This window comes from Cervus elaphus, chromosome 12 (assembly GCF_910594005.1).
Source record: "Cervus elaphus chromosome 12, mCerEla1.1, whole genome shotgun sequence".
In the NCBI taxonomy this organism is placed as follows: domain Eukaryota; kingdom Metazoa; phylum Chordata; class Mammalia; order Artiodactyla; family Cervidae; genus Cervus; species Cervus elaphus.
The window spans coordinates 24,771,926-24,793,541 of record NC_057826.1 but is presented as its reverse complement, the minus strand read 5'-3'; the positions used below and the strand labels follow the sequence as shown (position 1 = coordinate 24,793,541).

The 21,616-nt window shown below is 36.3% G+C and overlaps 1 protein-coding gene across 6 annotated transcripts in view; it reads left to right on the top strand.

The window, feature by feature from the left end:
• FUT8 (fucosyltransferase 8) overlaps positions 1 to 21,616 on the top strand; it is a 314,874-nt gene that overhangs the window by 80,358 nt on the left and 212,900 nt on the right. The window lies entirely within an intron of this gene.

Below are 21,616 nucleotides of genomic sequence, written 5' to 3'. Positions count from 1 at the left end.
AACATATATTTGTCTAATCCACGCTTAAAAAGATTTTCTACAGTTATCTTCTAGACGTTTTATGGTTTCAGGTCTTATGCTTCATTCTATGATGAATTTTGAATTTTTTTTTTTTTTAAATATGGATCAAAAGCTTCATGGAGGTTCATGTTTTTACATAGTGATATCCAGTTCTAGCATCGTTTGTTGAAAAGGTTGTCCTTTTGATATTTGTTAAAAATTAGTTTGTCATATATATGTGGGTTTATTTCTGACTACCAGATTTGTTCCACTGAACTCTTTGTCTGTCTCAATGCTGCTCTCATTTTGATTACTGTGACTTTATAAGAAGTCATGAAGCCAGGTCATGCTACCCCTCTAAATTTGTTTTTCTTTTACAGCCTATAAGATATTGGCTATTGTACTGGTTGTCAATTTATTGCCTCTCAGCTCCAGATTTATCCTTTTTTTTTTCCCTGCTCTGTGAAAATGTATCAGGTCCTTTAAATATTTTTCTTTTGCCAGCTGTACAGTGTTAAGCTTTGTCGATAGAGAATGCTGGAGAGACATTGCAGGAGACTTCTGCTTCTTGGTTCTTGTGTGCCAGCTTTGTGGTCTCCAGCAGCATACTCATCTTCTCCAGGGTCAGCCCACATAGCTGCCCTCAGCCAGCGTCTCCTGAGCGTGTGCGGCTTTCCCGCACTAGGCCCCCTGAAGTGCGGAGAGAGCGTGGTAGCTGCAGCCTCAGCCCAGGGCCAGCACCTTCTCTTTGTATCTCTCCCTCGTATGGTTTGTGGCAGATTACCTTGGTGGGACACTTGCAGGTCAACAGCTTTTTTTCATAGCTCCCTAAAGACTGGATTTCTGGCAAGATCCACAGGCGGATTTTCAGCAGGTTCCGCTGACATGTCACCAGAGCACCTTCTCTGCCGTTCAGTGAGATAGACCTGTGCCCTCTCCGAGGTCTGAGTGTCAGCCCTGAAATCGCCTGAGACGAGTTGGTAGAGGTTCTTGCTTAGCCACTCTCTCTGAGCCTTACAAAGTATTGGCTGCTGTTGTGTTCTTTAGAATTCTGTTTACTTCTCACTAAATAACTGCTATTACTTCAACCTCTTGGTATAGTTAATGATTCTATATACTTCACTTTCAGTTTTCAAATCTCTGTAGCTACTTTCCTGATTCAATCCAGAGGGATGCAGCTATACTATGTCATTTACATTTCTTTATGAATTTTAGAAGCAATTTATAAATGTCTATCTGAAAAAAGGTTATTGGGATTTTTGTTGAATCTGTAGATAAATTTGGGGGAATTGCATAGGATCTATAGATAAATCTGGGAAGAATTGAAATCTTAACAGTGTTGTCTTTTAATCCATGATTAAGGCTATCTCCATTTACTTAGATTTTTAATTTCTTTCAGCAGTGTTTTATAGTTTTCACTATGCACATCTTTCCAACATTTTGCCAGATTTATCCCCAAGTATGCTATTTTTTTCTTTTATATGTGGTGTTTTATAAAAGGTATTTTAAAATGGTATTTTTTAAAAATCAATTTTTTATAAATGGTATTTTTTAAAAATTTAGTTTTTTATAAATGGTATTTTATGCCATTTATAAATGATATTTTTAAAAATTCCAATTCTGTTTGTTCATTGCTAATATATAAAAGTACAGTTTATTTTTGTATGTTGGCCTTGAATTTTGTAACCTTGCTAAGTGAACTTTTCAGTTCTAGTTTTTTTTTTTTTCCTTTTAGTTGATTCCATTGGATTGTCTACATGGACAATCGTGTCTTCTGTGAATAGAGTTTCATTTCTTTCAATCCAATACAGATCCCTTTTCTTTCTTTTTTTAACTGACTCCACTGGCTGGACCCTCTAGTATAATGTTGAATAGAACTTGCGATAGTGGATATCCTGGTCTTGCTTCTAGTCTTGGGGGGAAACCATGTTTTCTTTCATGATTAAGTGTGACATTGATTATAGATTTTTTTCCTAGACCCCTTTATTAGATTGCTTTCCTTTCTGTTCCTAATTTGCAGACTTCAAATCAGGGACAGATGTTGGGTTTTGTCAAATAATTTTTTGGTGTGTTTATTGAGATGAGAGTTACTGTTTATGTTCTAGCCCTAGCTAATGCAGATGTCTGTTGTGCACAGTTTTGTATTGGCAGTTTTTTTTTTTCCCCCACAGAATGCTTCCTTCATGAAAGCAATCATTCTGCATGTATAATACCTGGGTTTTAAAAAGTATTTTATTTTCAAATATCATTTCTAGCTGTTTAAAATATAAACCAAATTGAACTGTGGTGTGAAAAAGTAGAAAGAAAAATTAAGAAATGTTTGGAAAAACATATGCTGAGGTAGTTGTTAACTTACAGTTGAAACATTGTACTCATTATGTTCAGCATTACTGATGGGAGATAGCTGTAGGATACTTAAGCCTTTTGGTGAATGAGTTGCTCTGGGATAGTTGGGTTTAAGTCTTGTATTTACCACTTGCTAACTTGATAAGTTTCTTAAACTAAGTTTCTGATTTCTCATCTGTCCAGTGAATATAAAAATATTCATCCCAAGGGTTACAGTGAGGGTTAAATAGAATCAACTGCATAAAAGTACATAGCAGTGTTGTTAGGCACTTAATAAATGTTTTGTCTTTTATTTTCTCCTAAGTTTCTAATGAAAGTTATCTTGGAACCCATCAAGAAAATAAAGCAAATTCCTGCTTCTGGAACTTTTCACAGTTTGAAAGAAAATTAAACTTATTAGAAAATGCTGAGCTGAAAAGGCTCTGAAAGAGAGTTCTGACTTGGGGAAGGATGGTAGAATTTTTTTATAGTGCTTTAGTAGGATGGGTGCAGGCGTAGTACAACTGGTTTGGGGAATAGTTGGTTAAGTATAACTCTCAGAGAATTGATCTTGTAGATGAGCAGCCATTGGACACTTTAGATTTTATCAACAGAGCTGGGGAGAAGCAGCCTCCGGAGCATGAGAGGGCCAGTGGAAACTTCAGATTTTTAGAGTCATCATAGTAGATTTTTCTGTCATTGGCTCCTGAAGTCTTTTCCCAACCCCACACTCCTCTTCCCAAACCCCAAGTATGAGGGTCCTTTACCCTGGTCATGATTTTAGGCCTTTCTAGCTCTTGATCTCAGCAGGAATATCTTTATGAAACTTCTAAGAATAAGTAGTTAATTATTTTGTAGTGTTAAAAAGTCCTCTAAGTCTTCCTGTCTTCTTTGTACCGTGTTTTGGATCTTGTTATATACCTGCTGTGCAGTAGATGAAACAATAATGTATAATAATGAAATGCTTCAAAATAGACATATGGCTGGAAGGGAGGGTTTTGCAGCAGTTTTTTTCTTTTGTCTTATAAGAAGTCACATGAGATAATTCTTAATAGCTAGTTTGCAAATTTCCGTATGTGCAAGCAACCTTTCAAAGCCTACCTGTGCATTTCTGGGAGCTTGGTTTGTGACTGAATGGATCAGCTATTTTCTTGTATCTTTTTTTCTGTTTTTTTAATATACTAAACAAGCATTTATTTGTTGTACCCTGATGCTGGGAAAGACTCTTGTATCTTTTTAATGCATTACTGGTTTCTAGCAGCTGGTACTTAACACGGTTCAGTTTTGAGTTTGGTGACTTGTCTGTGCTTCCTGTGACTTCTTTGCTTTTATGAAGTAGTTTTTGACTACAGGTGAATACAGTCTTCTGTAAATCTGTGCTTTGAAATTAAATTATCCTTGTCCTCTTTGAATACACAGATTGTCTTATTATCTGTGGGTTTGCCTCTTGTTTTGTGACTCCCTGTATTCTTGTAATGCTTGCTTACCTTTTAGTTTAAGTACAGGCATCCATGAAAGACTTTGATCTGTTTAGGTTTTAGGGAAATGTAATTATTTGGCCATCATAGTTAGGGTTATTGGGGTGTTTCTTCCAACTTTTCAGAATTTAGAAAAAGAATTGAATTTCCTATTCTTTCCTAATCCAGCTCTCTAAGCTCTCGTTTCAAACCAGCTTGAATGAAAAAAAAAATGAAGTATAGCATATCTGTTATTTCTACATGGGTATGCTTACCATAACTATGAAAAATATATTTGATTTACTGTCAAGCTCTTTTAGGGTAAATGTGTCAGATATAATCAATATTTTAGTATTATCATATATACTTAAGTACTTTTCTGTAAGTTATGAGAACTTTATTATTTTTTGTTCTGCAGAAGATCACAAAAATTTCAGTAATGGAGCTTTCTCTTTTTGATATTCAGAGGAAGTTAGAGAACAGATTTATCTACACTTATATAATTTTATTTAAATTTGTCTACATTTTGCCAGTCACTGGTAAGAACCTTTCCTTCATGAACTCTACTTTGCTCCTAAAATGACATTTTCCTCCACTTGTAATGTTTGATACTTATAAAGTAAGTGTTCACTGTTTCAGCTTTGTTTAATTTTCTGGAAAGTATTTTTTTTAGCCTCTATATCTTTAAATGTTGGGAACTCTGAAAGACATCCTTTTCTCTTTCTTCTCAAGAAAGTATCTTCATTTACTCTTGATGTTTTTCTAGAAATTCCTGCTACCCACAGATAGAAATGAAAATATGCAAATGTAAAATCTCAGCTGTTTAGGACATTTTTAAAATTACCAAGTCAGTTTATTTAAAAAATTCCATTAGATGTGTGATTTTTTTAACTCCTCCCCCGCCAATACTTGACAAATAAAATTGTAGGATATGTAAAGTGTATGTTGTAGTGACTTGATCTGTGTGAATTGTGAAAGAAGTCCCACCATCTAGTTAATTCACATATCCATCACCTCACCTATTTTATCTGCTTATCTTTTTGTGTGTGTGTGTATGTGAGAACATTTAGATTCTCTCTTAGCAAATTTCAGTTATATAATATAGTGTTGTTGTGAGTTGTTGTTGTTTAGTCACTCAGTTGTATCTGTTTGCAACCCCCTGATCTGTAGCCAACCAGGTTCCTCTGTCCTTGGGATTTCCCAGGCAGGAATACTGGAGTGGGTTGCCCTTTCCTTCTTCAGGGGATCTTCCCAACCCAGGGATTGAACCCATGTCTCCTGCGTTGGCAGATGGATTTTTTGACAATGGCTGAGTTACCAGGGAAGCCCCGTTATCAGTGATAGAAACCATCAGAGGAGGTGAGCTCAGAGTCTTTCTATTCAGCCGTCTTGGTGAACTCTCCGTAGACGCATTCAGCTTTTATTTGCCTGGAAAACCCTTTATCTCTTGTTCAATTTTGAAGGACAACTTTGATGGGTAGAGTATTCTTGGTTGGCATTTTTTTCTTTTAGCACTCTGAATATATTATTTTACTTCCTTCTGGCCTATAAAAGTTTTCAGATTTTGCTGAAAAAAAAAACTGCTGAATATCCTATTGATGTTTTCTTTTACTTAGCATGTGGTTTCTCTCTCACTGCTTTTAACATTCTGTCTTTGTCTTTACCTTTTGATAATTTAATTTAATGGGACTTGGTTTAGACTCATCTTATTTGAAACACTTCAGATGGACTCCCTGTGTCTGGGTATCTATTTGTTTCCTCAGGTTAGGGGAGTTTTCAGCCATTATTTCTTCAAAGAAACTTTCTGCCTCTTTTTCTTTCCCGTCTGGGACTCCTATAATGTGTAGAGTCTGTTGGCTTTCAGAGCTAGATGATTTGGGGCCCAACCCCTCAGAGGAAGTCTTAAAAGTTGGAGTGGTAGATGTTGGGTCTAAACTCTTCATTCTTTAGGGAGAAGCTAGTAGTTGTGAATTCCTTCCCAGCTGTATGTTGCTGTGCTGGGATTGGAGTTTATGAAGAGAATGTTTCTCAGCTTATCCACTCATTTGATGTAGGTTTTTCCTTATTTACCCTCTTTGTAATAGTCACCCGCTAGTCCGTGATTTTCTTTCAGAGGAACTTGCATGTTTGGATGTAGATTCAATGTGTCTGAGGGAGGCAGTGAGTTTGAGAGCCTCTTATGTAGCTGTTTTTGACCAGAATGAGATTTTTTATTTTTAGATACTGAATGAATAATTATCCAGAGAAATGAGATGCTGTTCATATCTTAAATATGACACAAAAATGAGTCTACAATGTGTATAACTTCATTTGTGCTTATGTGTAATGTAACCTTTTTTAATGTAAGTACACTCTTAGAGAATATATTTGGAATGTTATCAAAAGGACTCAATGTGTTGTTTATTGATATCATACCTGTTTCTAGTTTGGTTCATATACTTGTTTCATAAGTATGCCAAGTACATGGCATGGTGAGGGAGAAGAAATGTAAAATGTGAGTTTATGTAAAGATACTAAAGGAAGGAAGTGCAGTGTGCACTTTCTAATGTGTTTTTTTTTTTTAATGTTAAAAAAAAACATTGAAAACTTGGACATCTAAGAAAGCTGAGAAAGGTTCTTGCCTTTTGTAACAATTCTTATCTACTAGTTGCAGAGCAAAAACAATAGAAAGTTAATTATGTAGTAAAAAAAAAAAAAACCAAACACCTTTAACTATGAAGTCCTCCTATCAAATTCTTCAGTTCATTAAACCTACTTTTGGTTATTATTGTTTAAAAAACTGTTATTTAGCAGTTTCAAGAAAAGCTTCAGAACAGCTGTAATTACAGCTGCAGTCTTAGTCAAAATAGGGGTTTTTAAAGGCTCCTCACTCCCCTTTCGCATCTCTTTTCCTCACCCCAAGCAACCCAAATTTAGTTGTCAAAGTTTTGGTAAGCTCAGGATTCCTGAAACTGGAGTGCCATGTGTTTAACTGCGTGTCGATGCGATGATTATCTGTGACTCTTTATTAAGGTTCCCAGACACTTTTTCATTTTCCCACTGCTCTGTGCACCGTTATATGATTGTTGTCTGTTCTGCTTGTTTCTGCATTGAATTTTATAGATACATGAGTATTCTAAACACAGGTTAGTGATTTTTATCAAGGCCTAGGCATCTACTAAGAATATTTAAAGGGATAATAGATTTCAATTTAAATTTAAGCTAATGTTGACATAATTACACGTTGATTGGAAATACCTGAAAAACTGTAGGTCTGTGTTTTAAAAAATTACTTCCTCAAATTTTACTGTAATATAAAATTGCCTTTCACCTTGTCTGAAAACAAATTTGGTAAATTTCTTGAAGCAGGTTAGATAGTGAATCAGAAGTAAAATACATATCCATGTTAATGTTTCCCTTATTCTTCCTTCCTCTAGTTTTATGATCTGGGGATGTGGATGTTATTCTGAGGTCTGGTTTTCACATCATCAGTTGGGAGATGGCTCTAAGGGTTATGAAGAACCGTGGCTAAGCACAGGGTTTGGGGCCAGTCTCCCTGTCCCAATTAATTACCATCTCTTTTGCAGATACTCATTATGCTGAATATTGATCATGGGCTATAATGACTTGACTTGGGTTCTAACCAATTTTACTGTGTCTTCTCAGAAATTGAAGTGATTTGCTGTTGAATCACACGTAGGGAATTGAGAGTCTTCTGTCAGTGCTAACAATTTAACACTTAAGGTTAGAAAGGCAACTGAAACATGCCTGCATGTACATAGTGCCATGTTACCACCTCTTCTGTTAGCACCATAAACACCTCTTATCCAAAAGGATAAGGCTACAAAGATGTATAGTTCTTACCTTTAAGTAAAGTAGAAAAGGTGCAGATATGTGCATTAAAATAATAAATCAACTTTTATAGGGTAAATAAACTTGGACTTAAACCCGTAATCTCAGGAACTCTTTAGAATTTAAAAGAAATTCTAAAGATCTAGACCAATGTTTTTATTATCACACACAGTAAAACAGATTCAGAGAAGTTGAGTGAATTGATTGTCATCGATTAAATGGGGGGTTTATGGACATTCTAAATATGAACTCAGTAGTGAAATAGGTTGCAAGTTAATGCTTTTATTATTATTTTAGTGTCAGCCAATGTTGGTTGATTTTTCAATGTAGGTTCTTTTCTAGAGAAGCTGCCAGTTCTTTTCTCACAAAAGTATAGTGTATATATTAGCAGAATGTGGACTTATATAGGTTATTTTTAGAGAGTGTAGCTTTGAACAAAAACCAAACAAAAAAACAAATTAGAGAATACTGGCAAATTCAAGTGAATAACAAAACATTTATTAAGACAGAATAAGGAAACTATATTTACAAAATTGCATAACTTGAAAACATAATTTAGCTTATAGGCACGAGGGCAGATAGCAGGTAAAATTTGAGATGGAATATAATTTTAATGATGAAAGTACAACTAATTATGTGAGAATAAAGGAAGAAACTCAACACAAAGAAACTTTTAGGAAGAAAAATAAAACTTTGAGACTTTAATAAGATCGGAAAAAAGAATTGTGAAAAGCAGTTGTTTTATTTAGGGATCGGTTATACATTTATCTCATTATCAAAACTTGTCAGTGTCTTCTTTCACTTTCTCCCTTCCTTTACTGGTTCTCTCCGAGAAAGGTCCTAGTGTGGTGTGATATAGCACAGTGCCATTCTGGCTTTGTCACTTATGACCAGTGTGGCCTGGGACTAAAAATTTGCTTATTAAGATGTACTAAAGTGAATAATTTTTAGTTAGTTAATCAGACATTTGAAATTCAGGTACTTCATAGAAATGAGACTATGCCTTTGCTGTGACTATAGGATCATTGGAATAATCAAGTGAAATCACGTGAGATTGTTCTAAAAACCAAAGACTTCACAAAGGTAAATAGTATTGTTTTATACTGTAACTATAAATTCAATCTAGCAAGACAAATATTTGTGTATCCAATATGTCAGAATTAAGGTTGTAGTTTTGAATTAGGGAAGATATAGTCCTAGCCTTTAAGATGCTTTCTGTCTAATTTGAGAAAGTAGGAAATAAAATATATAGTGTAATTGTCTACAGTATATGACAGAATATGAAAAGGGTAATGAGAGGTTAAGCTGAACTGAATTTTGGCTTTAAGTTAAAGAGCTGCTTACCTGAATCTACTCCAGGCCCCTGAGACTCAGTATGCTGCAAGTGACAAAGTGAGTATTTTGACCTTTGATCTATATGTCCTCTGCTTCTTGGGCTTTTAGGTAAGAGTGGACAGATTTTAACCTGTGTTGTCATGTGATAGAGGTCTAAACTTAGGCTCTCCAATAGATGCAGATAGGAACTTGTTAATTTTTAGGTGTACAGATATGAGTCAGTAGCTGACTCAAAGTTACAAAGGTTCCAGGTTTTAACGTCTGGGTTGGATACTTTGATAGGGGCATAGAGGATTAAAAGGGGACTTTAGGAGCATCTGTTTCAACCCCCTTGAAGATACCTTTTGCAGGGTCCCAGAATTAGCTAGACTGTTTATCATGCTGAGGAATCTTCTGGTTATGTCACATAGTACACTTTCTTATGGGCTCTTGTGTTTGGTATTCTTTGTTCTTTTTGGCTCCGAATGACCTCCTTCCCGTTGTTGTGTATTCTTTACCTTTTGTTGCATATGTTGCAGGTTTGACTGAAGTGAGAACCTGTTAATGGAGCAGTCAGGAGTAGAAAGAGGAGAATGATAGGTTCAGGAAGCAGGACAAGAAAGGAAATTATAATAACGGTAATAACTAATACTTATTAGCACTGAAGTCCCAGATGCTGTTCTAAATGCTTTTCTTATATTAATAATGAAATGTGTTAAATGAAACATAATAGTATTTACCCATGTTACAGATAAGGGAACTGAGCTATAATGCTTTGCACAGTGGAAGGCAGGGTTCATGATTTTTGATTCTAGAGACTAAACCCTTAGCACTATCATAGATTTCTTCTTAAAGATAACCTGGAGGCCCATTTGTGAAAAATTCTCTGCCTTTTCTTCTCTAAATGTGATAGCCATTAGAGATGAAAGATGAATATTTTAAGGCTGGTAACTTGGGTTGGACGGTGATGCTGGTGGAGGAGGTGAAATATTACAGAATTTATTCAGCATTTTAAGGCTGAATGATGGTATCAGAAAGGAAGGAACCTGAATATAATCTGCTCTGCAAATCAGGGGGAAAGGGAATTTTGGTGAGGACCAGATTTTATGATGCTATAGAAGCATGAAAGCTTGATCCAGGAAGTTCAATAAGTAAGGGCTTATGGTCACTGGTTTAGGTAGATCAGCACTGTACAATAGAAATACAATGTGAACCATGCATGTAATTTAAAATTTTCTGGTAGTCATATTAAATAAGGTAAAAAGAAATAGGTTAAATTAGTTTTAATAATGTATATTATTTAAATATTTAAAATAATTAATAAAAATAATGAAATACTTTGCATTCTTTTATTCCTACTGAGTTTTTGAAGTCAGTGTGTATTTTACATTTAGGGCATTTCTCAGTTTAAACTAGCCATATTTCACATGCTCAGTGGCCACATTTGGCTACTGACTGCCTTACTGGACAGTTTATACCATTAAAAGATAGGTTCTTTAAAAAGTTTCTGATTAAATTACAATTAGATGGCTTATTCTTCCTCTGTGAAGGAGTGGAGGGCAGTCCGGGGCCTAACGGTATCCCTATTCAGTGTGTCCAGAGAGTCTGCTCATTACTGGGAACATATTTGTTTATACTTAGTACGAAGAGAGTGGGGAAAGATTTACCAAGTGTTTAGGTTTCCTATCATTTGAGGTGTGTGGGTGTTACGCAGTTAGAGGGACTTCTAGGCTGTTCCAGATAATTTCTGTGGTCATATTAGTTCTGGGCTCTGGTTTCCATTATAAAGAGCAGAGTGCTTCTTCTGTAGACAGAGCTCAGGAAGAGAAGCACACAGTTCTTGAAACGTGGCGTCTGCTGGCTCAGGGACTCTGTGCCACCGTCTAGAGCCCTTTACAACCTCACTGATTTCACTGATTTGCTTTTATGGGATTTGGTATGTTTAAAGTTGCATTATTTCTCAGGCAGGGATTTCTAAAATCTGCTTTTTCCTTAAAAAAAAAAAAAGAGAGAAAAGCTCCCACTAAATAAACTTATCACATAAAAAAAAATGACTAAATCTTTTGTAACTATTAAAGTGTAATGCATGTTCTCTGTAAAAATCTAGATAATGGAGTTAGCTACTTTTATATGTTTAACGAACAGATCTCCAGCACAGGGAAATGTTCAGTCCGTGTTCAGTCGTTGGCTTCCTTTTGCCCTACTGAGATTGTTTGGGCAGTAGCTGTCCGGTGAATCAGACTCTGTGTATGGGACAGGGAGTAAAGAGTTTATTTCCTGAAAGAGAAGGTGAACAAATGAGAGCTATGTGTTCTTTCTGCCTGAGTTTTATATGTATATTGTTCATTATTATGTATCACATTTTATTTGACTAAGAGTCTAATTTGAATGCATTTTCATTAAAAATCTTCTTAGTTATCTGTAAAACTAAGATTGATAAAACTAAGTAACTACAAGAGTTGCATTAACTTGTTGAGAGATACCAGGTTAAAATACAAGTTCTCTTCTGTATAGTTGAACAGGGTAGTGTACACATTATCATAATCAGTAATTTTCATTTTCTGAGTTTGTAGTTTTAGTGGTATGCTGATGTTATCGGGCTTCCCTGGTGGCTCAGATGGTAAAGAATCTTCCTGCAGTGTGGGAGTCCTGGGTTCAATCCCTGGGTAGGAAAGATCCCCTGGAGGAGGAAATGGCAATCTCCTGGCAAGTATTCTTGCCCAGAAAATCCCATAGACAGAGGATCCTGGCGGATTACAATCCATGGAATAGCAAAGAGTCAGACAGGGCTGAGCGACTAATACTTGCTTTCATTTTTTTTTGATGTTATCAGTGAATTGTGTTTTACTTGTGCGTGTAGTTGTGGTTCAGGTGGGAGCAGGGTAAGGGATGTTTGTGGAAAGCATTGCTTACCGTTTCGGTGATGGGTTGTAGGAAGAAGCAAGCGAGAAGAATATTAATTCTTGAGAGATAAGACAATAGCCACATGGGAGCAATTTAAGGTACTGGGAAATACATATTTTGAGAAAAGTTACAGAGTGTTTTAAAAAATGTACAAAACTTAATCGTTAGGAACATAATCAAATTTTATAAAATTTGAGTAGGAAACATTAAAGAGCATTAGAGAGCTTTGAATTTCATATTTATTATGTTCATATTTTGTGTGGATGAAATATAGAAGTCCTGTTTTGAATTGACCCCCTTGTGACTTCTTAAACTCTTAACTAAGGATCATAGTCCTTATGTGTGGAGAGTTCCAAGACTGAGTTTGTCAGGTTAATGAATCTAAAGTCATTCAGTGTTAGCTGTTTAGATTTTATCAATCTGTATCTTCATGTTTGCTGGAAGGTTAACAGTCATATTGACCCTTGTCAAGGAGTTATTAGTAATTCATAATTCTAAAGTGCTGTGAAAGCATTAAACACTCTTTAAGTATTATACTTATTTGAACATTCCTTAATACAAAATAGTTTATTCAGCAACCCCTACATAGTTTTGGTTACTATAATTACCTTTTCTCAGACGTCTGTCATAGTCCAGTGCCTGGCCTTCTTTAGTTCTTAGCCTTAGGAACATTTGTGAGTGTGTGCTTAGGTCATTCCCCATGACTGACCTGGGGATAACTCAGGAAAATTCTTGTGAAGGGTGGTTATGAATGTGGAACGGTTTTGTATTGACTGTTGTTGCCTGGCTTCTTGAGGAAGTTAGCTTAGGTTAAAGAGTTCAGATTTTGGAGTTACTTGCTTTCTCATGAACCCTGTCTCTTCTCCTTCACTACCTCTAGGCAAGTTACTTGCCTGGGCAAGTTGCTAAACCTTAATTTCCTTAACTGCAATTTGGAAATAATAGCGACTGCCTCTTAGGGTTGTTAGGAGGACCCCCGTAAAATAATATCTTTGCTATAAGGGATGATAGCACTTTACTGTTTGTTTGTTTGTTTTTAATAAAGATGATTTTTTTTTAGAGTGGTTTTAGGTTCACAACAAAACTGAGAGGGAGGTATAGAGGTTTCCTGTATACCCTTTGCCCCTGCACATGTATTGCCTCCTCCATTTATCAACAGTTCCCACCAGAGTGGTACGTTTGTTACAGCTGGTGAAGCTACATTGACACATTGTAATCAGAAATCCATCGTTTACTTTAGGATTGACTCTTTAGGTTGTACATTCTGTGAGTTTGGACAAATGTATAATGATATGTATGTATAATTATAAAACCATGAAGAATATATTCACTGCACCCCTCCCCTCCATATCCTCTGTGTCTTTTCATCCCTTCTCCCCAGCTTCCAACCCTGAACTATTCCTAATCTTTTTACTGTCTCCATAGTTTTTTGTTTTCCAAATGGCATATTAGTTGGAATTATACAGTTATGTAGCCTTCTCAGATTGACTTTGTTTACTTTCAGGTTCCCCCCATGTCTTTTCATGACTTGATAGCTCATTCCATTTTGGTACTGAATAATATTTCATCATCTGAAAGTACCAAAGTTTACTTATCTATTCACCCACTGAAGGACATTCTGGTTGCTTCCTAGTTTTGGCAATTATAAATAAAGCTATTCTGAACATCCAGATAATCACGATGGTGTGATCACTCACCTAGAGCCAGACATCCTGGAATGTGAAGTCAAGTGGGCCTTAGGAAGCATCACTGTGAACAAAGCTAGTGGAGGTGATGGAATTCCAGTTGAGCTATTTCAAATCCTGAAAGATGATGCTATGAAAGTGCTGCACTCAATATACCAGCAAATTTGGAAAACTCAGCAGTGGCCACAGAACTGGAAAAGGTCAGTTTTTATTCCAATCCCAAAGAAAGGCAATGCCAAAGAATGCTCAAACTACCGCACAATCACACTCATCTCATACGCTAGTAAAGTAATTTTCAAAATTTTGCAAGCCAGGCTTCAGCAATATGTGAACCGTGAACTTCCAGATGTTCAAGCTGGTTTTCGAAAAGGCAGAGGAACCAGAGATCAAATTGCCAACATCCACTGAATCATCGAGAAAGCAAGAGAGTTCCAGAAAAACATCTATTTCTGCTTTATTGACTATGCCAAAGCCTTCGATTGTGTGGATCACAATAAACTGTGGAAAATTCTTCAACAGATGGGACTACCAGACCACCTGACCTGCCTCCTGAGAAATCTATATGCAGGTCAGGAAGCACCAGTTAGAACTGGACATGGAACAACAGACTGGTTCCAAATAGGAAAAGGAGTACATCAAGGCTGTATATTGTCACCCTGCTTATTTAACTTATATGCAGAGTACATCATGAGAAATGCTGGACTGGATGAAGCACCAGCTGGAATCAAGATTGCTGGGAGAAATATCAATAACCTCAGATATGTAGATGACACCACCCTTATGGCAGAAAGTGAAGAACTAAAGAGCCTCTTGATGAAAGTGAAAGAGGAGAGTGAAAAAGTTGACTTAAAGCTCAACATTCAGAAAACTAAGATCATGGCATCTGGTTCCAACACATCATGGCAAATAAATGGGGAAACAGTGGAAACAGTGTCTGACTTAATTTTTCTGGGCTCCAAAATCACTGCAGATGGTGATTGCAGCCATGGAATGAAAAGATGCTTACTCCTTGGAAGGAAAGTTATGACAAACCTACAGCATATTAGAAAGCAGAGACATTACTTTGCCAACAAAGGTCCATCTAGTCAAGGCTATGGTTTTTCCAGTGGTCATGTATGGATATGAGAGTTGGACTATAAAGAAAGTTGGACTATGAGTGCCGAAAAATTGATGCTTTTGAACTGTGGTGTTGGAGAAGACTCTTGAGAGTCCCTTGGACCACAAGGAGATCCAACCAGTCCATCCTAAAGGAGATCAGTCCTTGGGTGTTCATTGGAAGGACTGATGATGCAGAAGCTGAAACTCCAATACTTTGGCCACCTGATGCGAAGAGCTGACTCACTGGAAAAGACCCTGATACTGGGAAAGATTGAGGGCAGGAGGAGAAGGGGACGACAGAGGATGAGATGGTTGGATGGCATCACTGACTTGATGGACATGGGTTTGGGTGAACTATGGGAGTTGATGATGGACAGGGATGCCTGGCGTCCTGCGGTTCGTGGGGTCGCAAAGAGTTGGACACGACCACGCGACTGAACTGAACTGAACATCTATGTGCAGGTTTTTGTGTAGCCATTAGTTTTCAACTAGTAGCTAGTTGTACTAGTTGTACTAGTTTCAACTAGTACTTTTATTGAGCATTTATTTTAGCCAGACACTGTACTATATTTTATATGCAAAATATCATTTAATTCTTGTTGTTTAGTCACCAAGTCATATGCAACTCTTTTGTGACCTCATGGACTACAGCACTCCAGAGTTATATACGTATAATAGATTGTGCAGAATTTACAGCCCATAGTAATATATGTCCAATAACTGATTGCTATTATTTTATCTCTGTGTTAGTTGTAAGCATGTAGTTCATATAGAAATTGAGGCTGTTAAGATGAGACTGACGGTGGGCATTCTGATCAGACCTCAAAGACTTATTAAGAAGTTGACAGTGGATTGAAGGTGAAGTGTACAGTAAATTGTAGTTCAAGGATAATCCAGTTGATAATCATTTAGGAAGCCTGTTAAAATGTAGAGTTTGGGGTTCATCTTCAGAAACTCAGACTTTATGAATCATAATCTCTGGCCATGGAGCTCAGATTCTGTAATTTTGCAAGATTAATTAAGTAATTCTGATTCACTATGAAGTTTGAGAATACTTTTAATTTATTCTTCCTGATGATTAAAAAATCATTCTAGTGATTTTAAATAGTTGTGTTTCTTTGATATAATAAGCTTTCTATTTTATTGGTGATGGAGCTGGTAAACTTTTTCCATTAAAATTTTTCCATGTTATGAGGGTAGGAAGGTAGTAATATTTGTTCATTCAACTATTTTTTAGTAAATATCACTTCTTTGATGTGTATTTTAATTTTTTTTATAAATATTGTATATTTTATTATTCAAATAATATAGTCTTTTTTAATAGGATGAGAACATAAGGCATACTTTTATGCCTATTATGAAGATAGGTAGAGATGCGTACTATTATGAAGAACATACTATTATGAAGATAGGTAGAGACACAAAGAGAGTGTTTTCTGGTACTAACTAGAAAGGAAAAAATAGCTATAAATAATTTATATAACTAACATGAATGATTAAAATCTGATGGAAATTTTCAAGGAGTTTTGGTATGGGTTACTTTATTAGTCATGTTAGTTAGTGACAGAGTCATATCAGGAATGCTCAGCTTCTGTTGTTTTTTGACGGTTGCTTTCTCTCCTAAGAACACTCTTCTTTTGGGTTTTGTCTGTGTTGGCTTCCTGGGAAGTCTTATTCCAGATCCACAGTTTGGGAAATCAGAATTCACCACTAAAGTGCTTCACATGCACCTCAGCTTTCTTAGATTCTTCAGGTAAAACCTTACCCAAAGGAACCAATGAGTTCAAGTCATAATTTTAAACTTAGGTCTTTAGAAGACTCCATTTCAGTTAGTCTTTGCATTTGTATTTTTAGCCCCCAAATCTTTCTGGCTCCAGCATCCACTTTAATAACTCTATGGGGTAAGCAGTGCTGTTTTTAATATCTGTAGTTTTGTTCTTTCTCAGAAACTAGGTCAACCGGGCTTTGTCAAATGAAGATGGTACACTGTATTTTTTAGGAGTATCGTTGGACTGAATGAAGCTAAAACATAGACATTGTTGCTCTGCTTTAAATACTCATAGGATATAATTTTGCTTAGTTTAAGCTCAGTCTATTTGCCAGTACAATAATATATTTGTCTCTGGAAACATTGGCTTTTCTATTGTGCTATTTAGAATTCACATGAATTATTAAAACTTTCTAGTAGGTCTTTTATTGATAGCCTTTTATCTGACCTCTTCTTTAAAATTGTCTTCAGCATTTTCAAAAGAATCATCTGTGTCTTTCTGGGGCTGAAGATTTTGCTTCTGTAATGACAGAAGCAGAGAGTGAACTTTTTGGAAGTTAGTAGTCGTGGGGTACAGAAGAAGAGAAAAATCAGACTAAATTATACATCATGCCATTTCATTGTAAAAAAAAATCATAACCTTTTGTCCTTTTCAGAGGGTGATGGTGGTGGTCATAGGAAGAGTATAGAGTGAATTAAGGAGACATCAAGGAAAATATGTCTCCTAACATAGGGCTTTATTATTTCCCAAAGGTAGATAGTAAAGTGATTCTTTCCAGAAATTGTTCATTCATAGGAACCCTATCTGCAGTATTGGTATATTTATCATTCACCTTAGAATATTGACAATTGATGTTATAGGTAATCTGAGTTACTGCTTTTGTGTCATATTCCTTTCTGTTTTAAGTGTGGGCTACAGACCCTTAACAGGGTTGATATGATTATATTACTGTTATAACAATTTTTCTTTTTAAACCAGAGTAAAGCACACTGATTTTTTCCTTCTTTCTTATAGTATTTTTATTTCCAATAAGTACATTTCCTTCTGAATTATTTCAACATGTTTTGGTCAGTTCAGTTTAGTCGTTCAGATGTGTCTGACTCTGCAACCCCATGGACTGCAGAACGTCAGGCGACCCTGTCTTTTACCAACTCCTGGAGCTTGTTCAAACTCATGTCCGTTGAGTCAGTGATGCCATCTAGCCATCTCATCCTCTGTTGTCCCCTTCTTCTGCCTTCAATCTTTCCCAGCATCAGGGTCTTTTCCAATGAGTCAGTTCTTCACATTAGGCAACCAAAGTACTGGAGCTTCAGCATCAGTCTTTTCAATGAATATTCAGGACTGATTTCCTTTAGAATGCACTGGTTGGATCTCCTTGCAGTCCAAGGGACTCTCAAAAGTCTTCTCCAACACCACAGTTCAAAAGCATCAATTCTTTGGCCTTCTTTATGGTCCTACTCTCACAGCCATGCCTGACTACTGGAAAAAACCATAGCCTTGACTATACAGACCTTTGTTGGCAAAGTAATGTTTCTGCTTTTAAATACGTTGTCTAAGTTGGTCATACCTTTTTTTCCAAGGAGCCAGCATCTTTTAATTTCATGGCTGCCGTCACTGTCCACAATGATTCTGGAGCCCAAGAAAATAAAGTCTGTCACTGTTTCCATTTTTTCCCCATCTATTTGCCATGAAGTGATGGGACCAGATGCCATGATCTTAGTTTTTGAACGCTCAGTTTTAAGCCAGCTCTGGATGTAGCTAGTCTTTAGATCATATCTTGAGTATTAAAGTCATAGAATGTCCCACTAGTGGTTCCAAATCCCTTTGTCAGTACATTATAAACACTTGGATGTGTGTTGTTGTTGTTTTTTTTTTTAACATGCCTAGACTCTACCTCAGACCAGTTAAGTCAGATGTCTGGCTGTAGTGTTCTGGACATTTATCATCATCATTGTTTTTTAAAGAATAATCTAAGTCATTCTCATATGGATAGCATTAAGAGCTGCTACTTTATTAACGTGAAGGAAATCATTAAGCTAGGTAACTCCATTTTATGTCTTCATTTACTATTATCTTCCATCATTTTAAGGATCTGAAGGATAATCAAGTGTAAACTGGTCAGAACTCTTTAACTGGGAGGCAGCTAATAATGTTGGCTTGAAGTTTTCTTCACAATATACTGGACTGAAAAGTTTGACTCCTTGAGCCCTTCTTCATGACTTTTATTTCCTAGTGCTCTCATAAGTTTTGTGATCTTCTATGGATTCTCTCTAATTTCTCAACAGCTTCTTGAAAGTATAGTAATCCAAACTCAATATAAAATTAACAAAACTGAACAGTGGCAGAGGCAGTATAATAAAGTTTCTTCTACTTCTTAAATTCTGTGATTTTTATTAAAGTGGAAAACATTTTTGTTTTAGACTTTCTATTGACCTTTTCTTTATGCTTTGGGGGGTCAAAATGTGTTTTCTACCATGATGTTTGTTTTAGTACATTACTTTCTTAGGTTATGTTCCCTCTTTTTCTTTCTCAGTTGTACTTTTTGCTGCCATTTCCCTTGTACATATTTGGACAGAGTCAGTGCATATTTCTCATGGATTATCATGTTTTGGGAAAGTAGTTTTCCAGATTGATCAAATCATGCTAAAATTTTATTCCATTTACATATCAGTTAGAATCTAGACAGGGAAGCAATCTACACTATATTTCTGCCATAAAATTTAATACGGGGAGTAGGTTATAGAGGTATTAGAGGCTGAGAAGGCCAAAGTGGAATACTGGAGTAACACAGAGACAATAATTGTAGAAAGCATCAGTCATCCAGAGGACAGGGGGATGAAGAAGAGCTTAGAGTAGAGTTTCGGCTCAAAACTTCTAGATGGGGTACTGTCTCACTATTGCTGGTGCTTCTTAGAGTGTCAGAAAAAACTTTTGGCTCTCACCAACTGCTGCTGTTGGGATGGAGGGCTTGTGCTACATCAATGCTGAGTGGAAAAACCAAGCTTCTCCTTATCGACAGCATGAGGAAGCTAGCTGGCAAAAGAGAAAAGTAGTTTCCACAGTTCTATTAATATTATCAGCATTACTGAGCTGAGTGTTAAAGGATGGATTTGTTGCTGAGAGACCATAGCTGAATAACCAGTATGTATAGCTTTCTCTTCTGGTTATAAGATAGCATAGACTTTTGGTCTCTTGGTCTCCCTCTTAGCGACGGGAACCCTGCATGTTCTTGGTGTCTAGGATTTAAAAGGAAAGGAGTTATTACTATTTTTAAATTAGTTGTGTAGCTAATATGATTTGATAACTGTCATAGCCTTTCTTGGGACCTGAGAATTAATGATTACTCATTACTTTGACTTAGAAGGGGTTTCTGTATTTCAAGATCCCTTAATCAAAATATAAAAATTGTAGGAGTAGTGATAAACCAGAGATTAAAATTGATTGCTTATTGGCCAAACTGTGGTCTATAGTGGGAACCAATCTTTAAACAGAGGAATTGTACTTTCTCTCTCATTCTAATCTTCTTCCAGCAGAGCTTCTCAAATTGTAATATGTATACGAATTATTTGGAGATCTTGTTAAAATGCAGATTCTGATCCAATATGTCATTGGTTAGGGCCTGAGATTCTGAACTTCTAACAAACTCCCAGTGGAGCCTGAAGCTACTGGTCCTTGGACCAGACTTTTTTTCTGTCTTCCCTTCCCTGGTGGCTCAGCTGGTAAAGAATCCACCTGCAATGTGGGAGACCTGGGTTCGATCCCTGGGTTGGGAAGATCCCCTGGAGAAGGGAGTGGCTACCCACCCCAGTATTCTGGCCTGGAGTATTCCCTGGACTTACAGTCCATTGGGTTGTAGAGTCAGACATGATGGAGTGACTTTCATTTTCACTGCGTTGAGAACCGTTGATCTGGCTTGGATCCACTGTTGGACCTGGTTTTGGGTGGTTGAATGGTGAGTGGATCATGAAGTAGAATTTCATTCAAGCCTGTTTTCCAGAGATGTTTTGAGCAATTTTACTAGAGGTCTTTATCACTGTTTCTTTCCAAGTGGGCGTAGAAGGGCAGTGCCTCCAAGTAGGTTGACTTTTCTTCCATAATTTTGTTGCTCCTCTAGATGTAGAATCGTGCCTATCACTTGTAGTTTTCCTGGAATTTCTGAGGCTTTTCAGTAACTGTGTACATGTTTAAGGGAAACTAAACTAATGGGAGACAGGAGAGGAGGACAGTTAGAAAATTCATGTATCAGATAGCTTGTGTTCTTTAAAGCCATTATTCTTGATTAAATATAGGGCTATCTATGCATTTAAAAATTTTGGTTTCAATTTCACACTAAACGCATTTTCCCACTTTTGACACTTTGGTATACTTAAAGTATAAGGTCTTCCTTGAGCCAAATAAATAGTAGTCTATCTTAATTGAACTTTGCATACAGCCCAAATTTATGAAGTTGTTAATTGCTCTTTATATTTGAATTTTACTTTACCAAGGCATACCTGATTACCTGAATTAAAAGTTAATCTTTTACTCAGTTGCTAACTGTCAAGCAACTCTCCCTGCTTTCATTATCCCTATTACCCCCAATTCCTGAATTTTTGTTTTTGTCTTTACAGACCTAGACTTTTTTTAAGACCCTAGGTTGTTTCTTCTTGTCTATTGGTGCTTTATATTTATATGAGTGTTACTCTCAAAATTTTTAAATTCAGGCCATAGGTAATATAATTCAGGGCACAGAATTGAAATACTTGGCAGCTCTATGAGTTGAGGTGAAAGAGTTAAAATGAAAGTTAAGGATCCAGGGGACCCCTACGGAAATGAAGGGTAAAAACATGCTCAATTTTAGGATCCTAAACAAAGCATTTTGATTGGCATATAGAGACCCTTGCATGCACACAGACGTCCATATTTGAATATTTATAGAAGATAATCTGTCAAAATTACTGTTATTTTAATTTGCCAAGCTTGGCTGATTGCTGCAGTTGAATGTTAGTTGAATTCTAGATGAGGAACTGTAAATATGATCTGGTCTAGAACATACTTTTTGTCCTTGAAGCTGTCTGAATATTACCCTCTTTTTTTTTTTTGAATAGTGGGGCCTTTTTGTGTTAGCTGAACTTTCATGTTTTCCTTTTTTGGGAAAAAAGTAGGGTGATAACAGTAAATATTGAAAAAAAATTTTTTTTTCTTTTTAGTTAAAAAAGCTATTTACATTTAGTGATCAGTGATTATTTAAATA